Raw genomic sequence first — 13,800 nt, 5'->3', positions numbered from 1 at the left:
GGTACAAACAGCAGCAAGAGAAGGAAAGTAAGGATGGGATGTGTCCCCGGCTCCTCTGCTTTTCCCCAGCTGTCTCACTCCCTGGAATGTCACCTCCTGTTGCAGTACAAGCCTCAGGGTGCAGAGTTACTGATGCTCAGGTACACGGCCAGCACAGTCTCGGGGGTACACCGAGCTCCTGCCCACCTGCAGCAGGTATTGCAGGGCCGAAGCTGCTCGCTGGAGTGGTGGCATTGCAGTCCTGCCTCCTCTTACCGCCCTGCCCAGCTGCGACGGCAGCTCAGCTCCCTCCCTTGCTCTTTGTTAACCACTGAATTCATCTGACAACTCAAAGAGAGAGAGAGAGGGGAGAGACCCTGCGGCCCGCCGTGGCCGGCGCGGTTCCCCAGCTCCCCCTCTGCCCTCATTTGCAATGCTTGAGTGGGGATTTCTCTATTTACTAAGCTAACAATGTGGGTTCCCAGGGCCTGGGCTGATGATGACATCCCGGCGCTGGTGGGTGGTGGGGCCGGGGGGGCGGCGAGGGCTGGGGGGGGATTGCATAATGCCGAGGCAGGCGTGGGAAACCACAGCATCTGCGAGAAAAGTCTCTGCCAGCCGCTTTGAGCATGGCTCAAAGGGCTCCCAGGGAAGCCACAGGGCAGAGGAAGCCCTGGGGACCCGGTGGCAAGGAGAGATGCTCAAACCCACATCCCACGACCCCAGCCCTGCTGGCACATCCCCGCAAAGCGGCCGATGGCCCCGCCGCCACCGCCTCTGTCCCTGGAAGGGTTAACGCGGGCTGCCATGGGTCTGCTCATTACAGGGTTAAGGGGGAGATGGCACTTGCAAATCCCTCAATTACCCGGGCCAGAAGGCTGCTCAGGAAGAGCTTTATTAACGGTTCCCGTCTTCATTAACTGCTTCTCCACAGCTGCCTAATTACGGCCGCCATTAGGCTCGCTGGGTCTCCCCACCACGACCCTGACCCCCGGCCCTCTGATTAACCTTAATTACACCTCCATCCTCGGAACCGGGCACTCACCTGAGTGGGGCCACGGCCAGGGGCTCGGGGCTGTCTAATTGCGGGCATCCCCGGCGGGGCGGCGCGGGGAGGGGGCCGGGGCGGCCGGTGGCCAGCCGCCCGCCGCACGCCAGATGTTCACTGCTGAAAAGCCGAGGGCTGCCCTCGCACTGAGCTAAGCGGTGGCAATGAGATCGGTAGCAGGGCATTGAGGGAGGCGGTGAAAGGGTTTCCCACCTGAGCCGATGGGGCTCTGCTGGGAGGAGAATGAGGCTTGCTGGCGAGGGAAGGCAAGGGATGAGTGGTGGGAGATGCTGTGGGATGCTGCCGTTTATCTCCCAGAGCCCATTCCTGCCAGGAGTCCCAGCATCCTTGGAATGAGGGCGTTGGAACTAGATGATTTCTAAGGTCTCTTCCTACCCAATCCGCTTTAAGATGATCCTTCTGGGTTTCCCCCAGGCCTTGCTCCTCTCTAGTTGGGCTGTGTCTCCAAGACTGGATGCAGCACACATGGACATCTGTCCTGGGATGTGGTCATACAGTGCATGCTAAGCTTGGCATTTCAGGCAAGGCCACAGGCGCTATGGAGGATGGCAGAGACCCCTCTGCCTTCCAGCCCTACTGTGCCCAGCGTGCCACCACTGCTCCAGGACAGCCCCAGCCTGATATGCCATCCTGTCCTCATTTCACAAAGATGATGTTGCTGCTTTTCTTCTCTCCCTCATGAAACAGGGTGAAGCACAGCTCCTCAGGCACAAGGCAAATGGAGCTGCTTTCTCCCTTTGCCACAAGATGCCCCTACCATGTTCTTCCCCCTCCTCACCACACACCTCCCTTTTGGGAGAAAAGAAAAAAAAAAAAAAGATAATAAAGTTCTTATTTCCACCACATTTGCCATTTCCTGGTCTAAGTAAAGAGTGTCATAAGAGTGACAAGCTAAAAGCCACTGATTACTGTGGATTCATGGCATTTATTCTCCTCGTGAAAAGAGCAAACATCAGAAATAATGTGGTCCGGCCTGCCTCGGAGCCTAACCCTGCAATTAATCAGCATTCATGTGCAGAAGGTGCACGAGCATCTGATATGCAGAGAGGGAGTAATTAAAGGCAGATGCAATCTCTGCTTCCCGCAGGCATGGGGAGGGCAACGGCGCTCCCCCCTCATTGCGGCGTAGCCCCCCGAAGTCACCACGGTTCCCCCTTTCCTTTGGAAGAGCCAGAAGAACGCTGTCCCCATCCGCCTTTGGTGGGTGCACAGGAACAGGCTCTGCTCCCTGGAGCGAGCTGTGAGATAGCGACCCTGCATCCCTCGGCTGTCGGCAACGCGAGCAGGAGGGTTGGGGGTGCGGTATTTAGGCAAGCTTCCGATGCCTTGAACCCTGACACGGCTCGGTGACACCACGAGGTCCCAGGAGAGGGGGATTGCTGCGAGCTGGGGCTTGCCCGGGACTATCGCTGGCCTCCTCCCGCCGGGGTCTGCCCCGCTGCTCCCGCTGATCCTGTCGAGACCTTTAATCCGTGGGGGATCAGCAAATTAATCCACTAAAGCATGAAGGGCCTGAGCTGTGTTTAATCGCTCCCTTTTGTGTCAGGGGACGGCTAAATGACCATACAAGAGAAAAACCCACAGAGGGGTCAGAGGGGAGGCGGTGGGCGATTAACCCCCGTCACCTCCCTCCAGGCTGCGGCGCGGAGAGAGACGGGGCCGGGCCCGCAGCCGCCGGGCCGGGCATCAGCTGAGCTGGTGTCCCCTTGTGTCGCAACGCCCCGTGCCACCCATCAGGGGTAGCATTGTGGCCCATGGCGCTCTGCAGTCCCCCGGCATGGTCGGAGCTGCCCCAACCGGGGGCAAAGATAAGCCGTCCGAGGTCTCCGCCCGGTTCCCAGCAGACAAGATGTTATCACGGCAATTACCCCACAATACATCCTTTGGGAGCTATTTTGGCCGAGGGGTCAGTGGCGCTGACAGCGGCCGAATACTCCCCTTGCTACCGGTGGAGGAGGAGCCGTGCCGGGGGAGGCTGAGCACAAGCCGTCTGCCTGCTCCGGCACAGATTGTGCCAACGCGTGGTTGAGCGCGGCGAACGCTCGCAGCCAGCACCCTTCAAAAATATCACTCGGGAACAAATGACACCACCTCCCCCTCGCCATCCTCGCACACCAACGCCCTCGCCCAGGCAGGGGCGGCCACGCCAGCCTGGGTGCCACGGCCCCCCTCTTCCCCCCCCCTCCCCTTTTCTTCAAAAGGAGAATAACCTGCAGTATATATATATTTTTTTTCCTTTCTGGAAACTAATGGACTCCTTAAATAGCAAAAATTGCACCCTGTAATTAAGATCTTGCTTTTTAAATGATTAATCATTCTAACCCCTTCCAGCGGCATCCCACTTACTGCTGCTCTCATATTGAAATGCAGATCTGAGAGGGAGGGAGCCGAGCAGGTCTGTGGAGAGGAGCAATTAAATCTTCCAGCTGTCGCTGGTCCACCCCATCCTCCTTTTTTTTTTTTTTTTTTTTTGGGAAGCCCTGGGTGTTGTCCGCCAGGCTGGCTCTGTGCCCTGATTCACATCCCCCCCTTTTTATCCTCTCATCTCCATCCTCCTTCCTACTTCCATCCCTTCTGCTTCTGTTGTCTCTTGGTTTCTGGGCTCAGTGATACTTTTTCAGTGCAAAGTCTGACCTTCCTTTCCTTGGAAGTACAGTCAGCTTCCCAAAAAGCTGCCTGGTACACCTCTTCCCAGGTGAAAGGCGAAAGGATGTGAATGTACAGTAACATCAGCCAGATGCCTTGGAGAGCCAGCAATCCCAGTCCAGCCCATAAAACCAGATGCCTGTTCAGGTACTGCTGCTCTGCATCTCTGTCTAAGCCAGTGTTTGCAGCCCTCTGAGGCTGCACCCTCCTGTCCTTCCCTTGGCTTTGCCAGGAACCACATCCCCCTGCAAAAAATCAAGTCCTGCAGAAGACACCCATGAACATGTGCCACCTCCCTGCAAGGGGTCCCTATAGCCTCAGCACATCACCTCATTCACACTTCCCAAGGACCAACTAGGGGTTTCTCAGGATGCTTCAGCAGGAAATCTGCTCAACTATGTAGAAACCACAAACAGAAGAAAATCTTCTGGCCTAAATCTATCCCGTAGATGCTCTTTGGGTTGAAGGGAATCTTTCGGGTGTTTTCTAGAAGCATGCTGTTGGTTTTTCAGGCCATTGTGGTGAATCCATGGGTGGATGGAAAATACATCTTGTTTTAGTCCCCAGCAGTGTCAGGATAATGGCTTGGGAAGGGCAGGCTCCTTCCTGATCATGACCCAAAGGGGAAGAACCTGGAATGCACATTTCTGATGTTTCAATGCTCTGCAATAAATCCTCCTTACTGTCACCCCCTCAAGCCAGTCCCATGCAGGTCTGCGAGGTGGATGGGACTGCAACTCCCAACCTTGTGAACTGAGGAAGAACCTAGTACTCTGAGTCTACTGAATTTAGTACAATATATACATTTTCTCCAAGGAAAATGGGGTGTGTGGGGGTTGTGGAGTGTCTTTAGAGTTTCTGTGTCTCTCTCCCAGTTTGATTTTTCTGATATGAAAATAGAGAGGAGACAGGGAAGTGTCTTACCAATGTGAGATGGGGGAAAGGGAATAATAGAGAAGAAAAAAAGAGAGGCTGGAATGGGAAGAGGATGCTCCCCACAGAGTGGAAACATGAGAAGAAAATGCTTTCCCAAAGAAGAGGAATGGGAAGGGGCTTCCTTTGTTACTGTTATCCCTAAAATCCTCACCCCTCTTCTCAAACATTTCCAAAATAGAAGATCTCCAGAAGATCTGAGGAGAGGAGGGAGACTGGAGCTCCTTTGGATCATCCATCCCACAGTCACTGCATGGCTCAGCACAGCGCTGAGCCCCAGGGCAGAGCATGGCAAGGATGTTCCATGGGCCAGGGGAGCGAGGAGTGAGCCTCCTCTATAGTATGCATCAGACACAGTTTGCCTTCAGCATCAGCGCTGTTTCCACTCTGATTTTCAGGCTTATTCCTTATATTCTGGGTTTCAACATCTAGCTATGACATGGCTATATGATAGGACCTGGTTCTCCTCACCAGTTGCTGACTTGTCCCAGGACACAACACAGTATTGCTAATGAGGCCAAAGGGAGTTCCACCCCTCCACCCTCGGCCTCTCGACATGGATGTATCCAAGCGGGAAGGAGGTCCCCAGGTTCCTTTTCCAGTTTGAAGAGTGTTTTGGTCTTTATGGTCACTGGGATGACTTTTAATGGTGTGGAAAACACTGACCTGGGGCTTCATTCCCCTCTCACTCAGCTAGAGGGGTGAGGGGCCTTTTCCCTGTGACAAAAGGAGACATCAACAAAATGCATATTAAGCAACAGGGAGTCATGGAGAACATGAGCCATCCTTCCAAAAGGAATGATTCCTTGCAGACTTCACACTGTTCTGACACCCTCTCTTATCTAGTCTGGACTCCCCAAAACATCCAGGGATTCTCCAGGATTTTAAAGCATTAAATGTCTGGTTTGTGGGTATTTGGGCTTTGGTCTTGCAGGGAAAAACATAGGCAACCAGATTTGTATGGCCAGGAGCACAACAAGGGTTAACCAGAGGGTTAACAGATGATGGGACCAGATTCCCAGAGCGCCAGGAGGAAAGTCAGCAAACCCCGTAAAGCTCTCTATTTATGGATCCCCACTCCTCTTCATGGACCCTTTCTTCCTCTCCTTTACTTTCCTCTTTTTGCTCCCTGCCCCGCGTTGCAAGATGCAGGACCCCGTCCTGTACCCAAGACCCCTCCATGCCGTCATTTGCATTTTCACCAGCCTTCATTAATGCCAGAGCCTGTTTATAGAGTTACAATCTCCAAATTAGGTTGCCGAAGGCATCCCGGGCCAGCCCTGGAAAAATCTCGGTGGCTGAAAGGAGCCATAACTAAGCCTCAAGCAGACGTCTTTATTCAGCTGTAATTGACGTTTAACAGACGTCTGTAACTTCGTCTGGACTTATAAAAAAACCCGAAAAAAAGTTCTCCCCTCTCTTTATGTTCCCCCCTTTTATCCAGCAGTCAAAAGTGTAAGAGCCCACCACACCGGCCCCACTCGGTCAGTGTGCAGCAGGGGCCGTGACAATAGTGGGGCTGAGACAAAGCCGCAGCCCACGCTGCACACACTGGCGCCTTGTATGTCTATTTACCTCCTAGAGTGGTTTATGCTAATTTATTGGCGAGCAGCGACCACTTCTGCATACTGATGTGCCGCCACTTCTTTCTGAGCGGGGGCCCTCGTCTGCAGGGAGGCCATGGCAGGACCCCCTTCCCCACTGGCAGCACCCCAGAAAAGGATGCTGCGATGCTTGAGGCTCCCTGTGTGCCCCCAAACCATCCAAGCTACTGTTTTGGTCCCACGATGGCTCTTTGTTTTGGTTCCCTTTGGACACAGGGTGCTGACACTGTCCCTTTGCACAAGGATGTTCCAGGCACTGGAACCAAAGAGAGTCCATAGCCATAGTATGGAGCTAAGGACATGGGAAGGAACGCTATAGATAGCTGTGGAGACAGCCAGATTTTCATATAAATATATCTCCGTGGTGTTCTGCTGACATGTGTGAGTACGGAAGGGTGCTCACAAGTCAGGAAGACATTAGAAATCAGGATAAAATTATTTTCTTCTTTCCTGAGTGCTTGCATTGTGTACTATTCTTTGCTGCACAATGGTTTATTTCAGCACTGGGACATGAATTCTCAGATCAGGTTTTACTGACTAGTTCTTGAAGGTAAATTTTCCTGTCTTCCTCAAGAAGACATGGTGTTGCTCAGTCCCCGGCCGTGGAACAGCCCCTGTGCTCTCCTGCTGATGATCAGACCATCAGGAGGACAGTCAAGTCTCTCTGCAGATCACATCCTTCCCAGAGGAGGGTTTTATAGAGCATTTTCAATGTAGAGACTACCCAGAGTTAGAGCAAATTGGTTTTGGTGGTTCAGGATTCCCCAGAGAAAATTGCAGCCAAGTGGGATGTTCCTGCTCTCACCCACAAGGCACCTTCCAGCACCTGCCAAGCACAAGCCAAGACAAAGCCAAGGCTTGGAGGGAAAGCCAGGAGAAACAAATGAGACAAAAGGAATGAAGTCAGGAGCAATTAATTTTGATGCTGGGGACTTGCTTTTTGTAGCACATTGAGCTCCCAAAAACCTGGTCGGTGCCATGATGGTGTGAAGGTCAGTGACAGCCAAACACAGGTCTTTGTGTCCCTGGCGTGAGCAGTGGGTCATCATATTGCAGATGATAAAGTGAATGAGTTGGACAGTTTATCCAAGAGAAACAGAGGTCATTTGCAAGTTTAACCAAGCAGTGGGCCAGGAAACTTTAAGATGTATGTTAACAGTCCTTCAGCCTTCCCCAGGAGAGAATGAAGGGTGTTGTGCTCCAATCCCCCCGCTTGCCTGCACAGGTGATTCCTGGCTGCAGAGCAAGGCAGGAGACCTGTCTGTGCAGTGGAGGACATGACTCATGGCTGGCAGGGACACATAAAAAGAGTGAGAAATCTGGCCTGAAGTACCAGAGGAGTGTTAAGGTCCCAAAGCTGGGAGCTTGCCCCTGCCAGAGTAGCCAAGAGCCACTGGTGACAGTGAGAGCTAGTTGGACAGGTAGGACTGTGTGAGGGTCTCAGAGGTCAGCAGACCCTGCCTGTGATTTGCTGGCTCAAGCCTAGAGAGATTTGAGCATATTCTTCAGAAGCTTTTGGCTGGGAGGGATTTATTTGGGGTGGGTGTCCACTACCAAGCATGGCAAGCAGCCCACACAGCCACTGCTCTCCACGGCAAGCACAAACTGACAGAGTACCTGCACCATAACACCACCTTCCTGTTATTTATGGGAAGACTGGAGAAAGTCATCATGCCTCTGATGTGACTCAGGGCACTCTCTGGGCACTGGGAATCCTGTCCCATTGCCCATGGTGCTGGAGGTGGCCATGACATCAGCACTGGTGCTGCCCCTTCAGCCACTGAGTGACCCTCTATAAACTGCAGGAGAGCTCACCGGGCCAGAGAAGCCAGTTTTTCAGCTGCTTTGTGTTGCTGAAGCTCCAGAAAGGGGCTGTGTCACAGCCACAGATACGGTCTTTTGTGTTTCAAACCCAGAGGCTCAGGGTTTCTTTCCTTTTTGTGTTGCTCAAAGCAGCAGTAACTTTTGCAGCCCCTCTGGCATCTTTCCCTGTTTTTTTTTTAATACCAGCTGGGCACAAGGCATGGCCGTGGGGATGAAGCCATTGTGGTGCTGTGCCAGAGTGGTTTATCTGTCCCATGGAAAAGGCAACAGCCTCTCTGCATGTCTCTTCCACAGTCCTGCATGTCAGTGAAATTAACCCTGGTCACCTCTCCCTGTCAGGATATCAAGGGCTCACAGGAGTCTGGAGTCAAGAAAGACTTCCTAGGCTGAGGTAGGGATGAGGGGATTTCTCCAGGCTGCCTACAGCAGTGGAGAGGGAGATTTCCTGTGCAGGGCTGCTCACAAAGAGCCTGAGCTGACATTCATCTGTAATACTCAGGGATGCCTTTGCTTGGAGCTGGTGAGGGAGGTTCGGCATCAGCACTAGAGAGTCACTGGAGGGGTACACGCACGAAGGAGAGCCGCCTTCCTCCCCCACAGCACCCTGCCTGCGAGAGAGGGCAGGCAGGGCTCTGGGAAGGTGCCAGCTCAGGCCCTGGCAGCCTGCAGTCCTGCCTGCACTGACTGCTGCTGTGCAGGAGGAGGGAGATGTGAGCAACATGTCTTAGGCGAGGGCACCTCATGCTGGCAGCTCCAGAAATAGCCTGGAAAGCCTTTGTTTTAGTGATTTCCCTTCTTTCTCTCGGTGTCGCTTGCTCCGACTGGTGCTGACTGGGGAAGAAGGTGCTCTGGAACAGAGTGAAGTTGCAGGGACCAAAAAACTGTCCCAAGCCTGGAGATCATCCTCCTGTTTCTTCTGCCACATGTCCCCCTGCAACACCATGCCCAGACTCACCCTTGCACGAGGCCAAGCCAGGCTTTTTCTTGGCCACCAGCACCAAGCATCCTCCAAGCCCACATCCCCAAGGTTCTGCTGTGCCCCAGCCCACCAGGACATGGGGGCTGTGGGGTGGCTGCCATTCTGCACCCAGATAGGAACACCCCCATGATGTGGCAAGAAACCCTGGACATTTAGGGCTGAGCACCTGAGCCCAGCTCACCAATCTGCCCTCCAACAGATTCTGCACCCTCCCTTTCCTCCCAGGGCAAGCTGCCTCGCTGGGGGCAACCCCAGGTCTCGCCAGCGAGCTGTTATCTGCCAGCCAAAGGCGGGTGAGAAAAGAAACACCCTCCCTGAAAAACAAGATGTCTGGTGTGAATATCCTGATCCTGCTAACCCGAGGGCTCCGCTGGAGCCGGCCGCGTGCAAGCGGCAGCCCCGGGTCTCACTTAGCAACAGGGCACGGAGCAGCCCGCGGCCGGCGGGGAGAAAAAAGGGTCTTTTCTTGTCGGTGAAAGATTCATCGTTGGGCTGAAAGTGGCCCCTCCCCTCTTTCAAATACTTGTCAGCAGGGAGAATACAGCTTAGATACTGGGCTGATCAGATCATGGCTAATCTGTTATTCCTGGCCGCGAAAACTGCCGGAAGACTTTCAAACAACTTCACTGGGAGCGTGTGCGGCGGGAGGGAGCGGGCAGGAGGTGCCGAGCCGCTGGCAGCCCCATGCCGGCATCCTGAGGGCATCTCCTGCTCAGCATTTGTCCCTCCACTCTGTGCTGACCAGGGCATTCTCAGAGCCGTGGACAGACGTGGCAAAGGGGAAGGGGTCAGTGCTGAGCTGTAGGAACAGAGAAGATGGGCTGACCAAAATGTCCCTGCAGTGAGAGTGGGCTGTTCTAGTTGCATGGCTTTTTCTCCCAAGTTAGGTGGTTTGGGGATGTTTGTCACTGTTGAAGGACATTTGCCACTCATGTCTGGGAGCCTCATTACCACAGAGAGTACTAAGAAAAAGATGGCCAACTCGGCAAAAGGTGTTTTCCTCCCTCTGGGCGGAGGGGAAAACCCAACCAGACAAATCAAGCAGTTTGTACTCAGTGGTTTGCAGGAATTTCACATGGTGACCCAGATTCCTCTCCTCTACATGGGTACAGCAAAGAGATGCAGCACACTCACCAATATCTCCTACATGCCCTGTTATGACCAGCGCTAGGGCAGGTGTGGGTGGCCAGCCCAGGGGACAGTGGCAATGCATACTTATTGCCAGGAGCCTACTTCTCCCTACAGAACCAGGGTAGGTGGAGCTGCTTTAACCATTGCCACTGCACATGCAGTGATCCCCAGGCCTGGCACATGCTGCTCTGCCTCTCCCCAGAGGCTCTGCATGCCCATACATCCTGGCCATGCACCTTCCCCTGCTCCCTAGATCTCCTGCTGCTGCTGCCTTGTCCTGCTACATTCCACTGCCAGCCTGGCTTTAGCCCTAAATCTGCCTCTTCTGGGCTCAGCAGTAGCCATGGTTATCGTCCAGGACCTGCTATGGACATGGACCTTTGGTGGGACAGTTCTGCCTGTGATAGAAAGGAAAACTATCCCAAAGTGGCCCAAACTGATGGTAGCCTGTGGGAGGGGGATGGATTCCCAGCAAGCCTGGGGACTGGCCTGCACCCTGGCAAGCTCCTCTCAGTCAGGAATAATTAATTACCTTCTTGAGGATCTTAGCTTCAGCCCTTCCCTGCTCATGCCCCAGCCCAGGAGAGGAGGGAGGGAGGAGAAGGCAGCGAAGAGGGTAGAGAATTAATTGGACATTGTGTTGGGAATCGCCTCCTGGTTGCTGTCAATCTTGGGAGTGAACAGCCTCTTGTCTCACTCAATAGGAACTTTATATGCTTCTTTAATCCTTCAGTCCGTATTGTCAGGGCTTCCCCCCTCCTCCTGTCTCTCCTTCCCACCACAGGACTTTTGATGACCCCAGCTGTCTGAGGCAATACAAAGAAGCCCCTTAACTAACACCCTGTGATCTATACAGGCAATAAAGAGGGTCCCCTTGACAAGGATTTGCAGGCAGAATATATGCAAATGCTGGGAGGTGTGCGGGTGGGGAGGTGTGCCGGGAAAACCGCTGTGCGGCGGGCACGGCTCCTGGCCCTGGGGATGCAGTGGCCTGAGCAGGCATGTGGCACAGGTGAGGGATGGCCAATAAAAAACAGGGTTGGCTGGGGCTGGCTCAGTGTTGCACACCCTGCTGTGGGCTAAACCAAACAGGAGTGCCCTGTTCATCTGGGCTGCAAGGCCAGGGCATCCATGGGCACGTAAATGAGGGGCTCTCCCAGCCCGTGTCCCCCTGCGCTTTGCTCCTTGACGGCCACCTCCCGAAGTCAGGAGGCCATGCTCCTTCCCACATTAGCACATGAATGGGGTTAGGGGTGGGGGGGAGGCGTGAAGGGGGGCAAGCCCCCACTGTCCACTCAAGCAAACAATTTGGCTAGCAAATTGACATAATTACAAGGGACAGAGAGAAAAGAAAGACGAGCCCCCTCCCCTGCGCTCCAGAGGGCCCGACCCCTGCCGAGTTACTTAGACCCTTTGTGCGACTCAATGCTAGGTACTGATGAGGGGACGTATGCCCTTTTCAAGGGCCCTAAGCGACCGGCTGCCCTAATCTGATTACAATTTACAGCACTCCCTCAGAAGCGGCTGGAGCAGTGCTCACGCAGGTGTGGACACGCCGGGTCGGACATGCACGTGCTCGCTCCAGCGCAAAGGTGGAGGGAAGGGCGCAGCGAAGGTAGATGGATGTGCATGGCAAAGGTAGATGGATGTGCACACTGGCACTGTGGCCAACAACACACCAACATCGGCAGCGACATCGGCAATGTGCATTTCAGTGTGCCAGTTGTACAGGGTCAAGAAGGCTGAAGGCATGGCCATAGGGACACAGGGCATGCTGCCAGCATCAGATACACCATGGCCAACACCTGGGGTGTGCAGTGAGCCCATTCTAGCCCAAACCCAGGGTGTGCATCGTGTACCTGCACCCACACACACCAACACACACATGGGCACAGATGTAAGCATGCAACCCCACCTTCTCCCGGGCAGGCCCACAGATGGGGCCCCTCTGCAGAGGCACAGGAGTGGGGGACAGAAGAGGTGAGCAAAGGCCTTCTGCCAAAATCTCTGCAGCAGCTCGCAGGAGCAGGAGTGCAAGCAAAGCCCACCACCTGCCTATTAAAAGCGGGATTAAATGATGCTGTTCCCCCCTCACTCCCCGCCCCCTTCCCGCTCTCTCTAACATCATCCCCTTGGGGAAACCACCACCTTTACATGAGATTTTCCCTTTTTTTTAACCTCTTTTCTGCTCTGTGCCCCGCAGATCCTAGGGGATTAGCAGCCAGGCTGGGCCTTCCAACCTCCTTGAAGGCAGGTTGTTTCAGCCACCCCCCCCATGGGAACCTGCCCCAGGACAACTTTGGTCAATGCCTCCGGTGCTTCCCAGCCAATTTGTACCACCTAATCCCTGCGAGTATCGACAGCCCCTTTCTCACACATTCTCCTGCCTGCCTGAGCAGCCCAATCCTCTGCTCTCCACGCTCCCCTGTTGAGAAACCCTCCATCCACCGCCGGGGCCACGACCGCTCTTCAAACACGCCAGTTCGACCCCGGCATTGTTTGCCAGAGAATTAAAACTGCAAGGCCAGCCCCAGCGAGTGATTTAGGTACTGAGACCAGACTGAGCCCCACAAGAGCACGGGCAATAAAACGCTTCGCTGCCCAGCAGCCTGGGCGATTGAGGTGTCTTCCCACGAGGAGGAGGAGGCAGAGCCCAGAGGGACAGGGAGCTGGGTCGGGGCTTCTTCTTCCAGCATGTGCACATGGGGCAGGACCATCTCCTGGTGCTCACAGACCTGCCTCACCAGAGATGTGGGCTGGCCATCTCGCTAAAGCAATGAGGGTCACCCATTCTTTGCCATTGCTCATCCTCATGGCCCTTTGCAAGCTGCTGGGAAGGAAGATCAGAGGCCATAGGGACACACAGCTGGATGACTGCTAATCTGGGACATGGATAGAACTCAAAAGGGTGGGACAGAGGGACACTGGTCCAGTGACACAGTAGGAAATACAGTTCCCAACAGGTCTGCTTCTGCCTTCAAATTTTGCAGCTTGGGGCAAAAAGTTTAGGACTCCCTTTTTGAAATGAGATTGTCTAGGGTGCCTGTCAGTAAACACCCCAGTGGTGGCTTCTGATGGGTTCTCTGGATGAAGCTGTGAACAGAAAATGGCTGTTTACATCCTTTCCCCAGTGCAAAGAGGCTGGGAGGTGATCTCCTTCCTTCAGCAGATCCCAGCACAGGGAAATCAGGAATTGCCCTTCATTTTCCCACCCCTGTCCTGGGGAAAGGATGTAGCACAATGTATGCTTCAGCCTCTGCAGGGATCATTCTCCAGAGGCCATTTCTAACCCCTGGTAGCCCTGCCTTTGCCATCATAAAAGAAGGTACAATACACCACTTGCTGGCAAGTGGGCTGGGGCTCCTGATGGCCCAGCTATGATACTTCTGAATTTCCCCTGAGCCAAGCAACCACTTCCCTGCATCCCACACTGCTGTCATGGTTGAGACCAATCCTATGGAGGATTTTAGGTCCTGTATTACTCTTCTTTTTTTCAATGGTGAGGTTGTTTCAGGCCAAACAGAGGCGACGGCTGTTCAGACAAGAGCATCTCCCGTGCCTGGCTGTCCCCGTCCCCGCACCATGGTGGGGGAACACAGTGTTTTGGCACCTCCTCCTCTGTCACAATGTTTTTC

This window comes from Pseudopipra pipra, chromosome 12 (assembly GCF_036250125.1).
Source record: "Pseudopipra pipra isolate bDixPip1 chromosome 12, bDixPip1.hap1, whole genome shotgun sequence".
In the NCBI taxonomy this organism is placed as follows: Eukaryota; Metazoa; Chordata; class Aves; order Passeriformes; family Pipridae; genus Pseudopipra; species Pseudopipra pipra.
Note: the sequence above shows the minus strand (reverse complement) of the source record.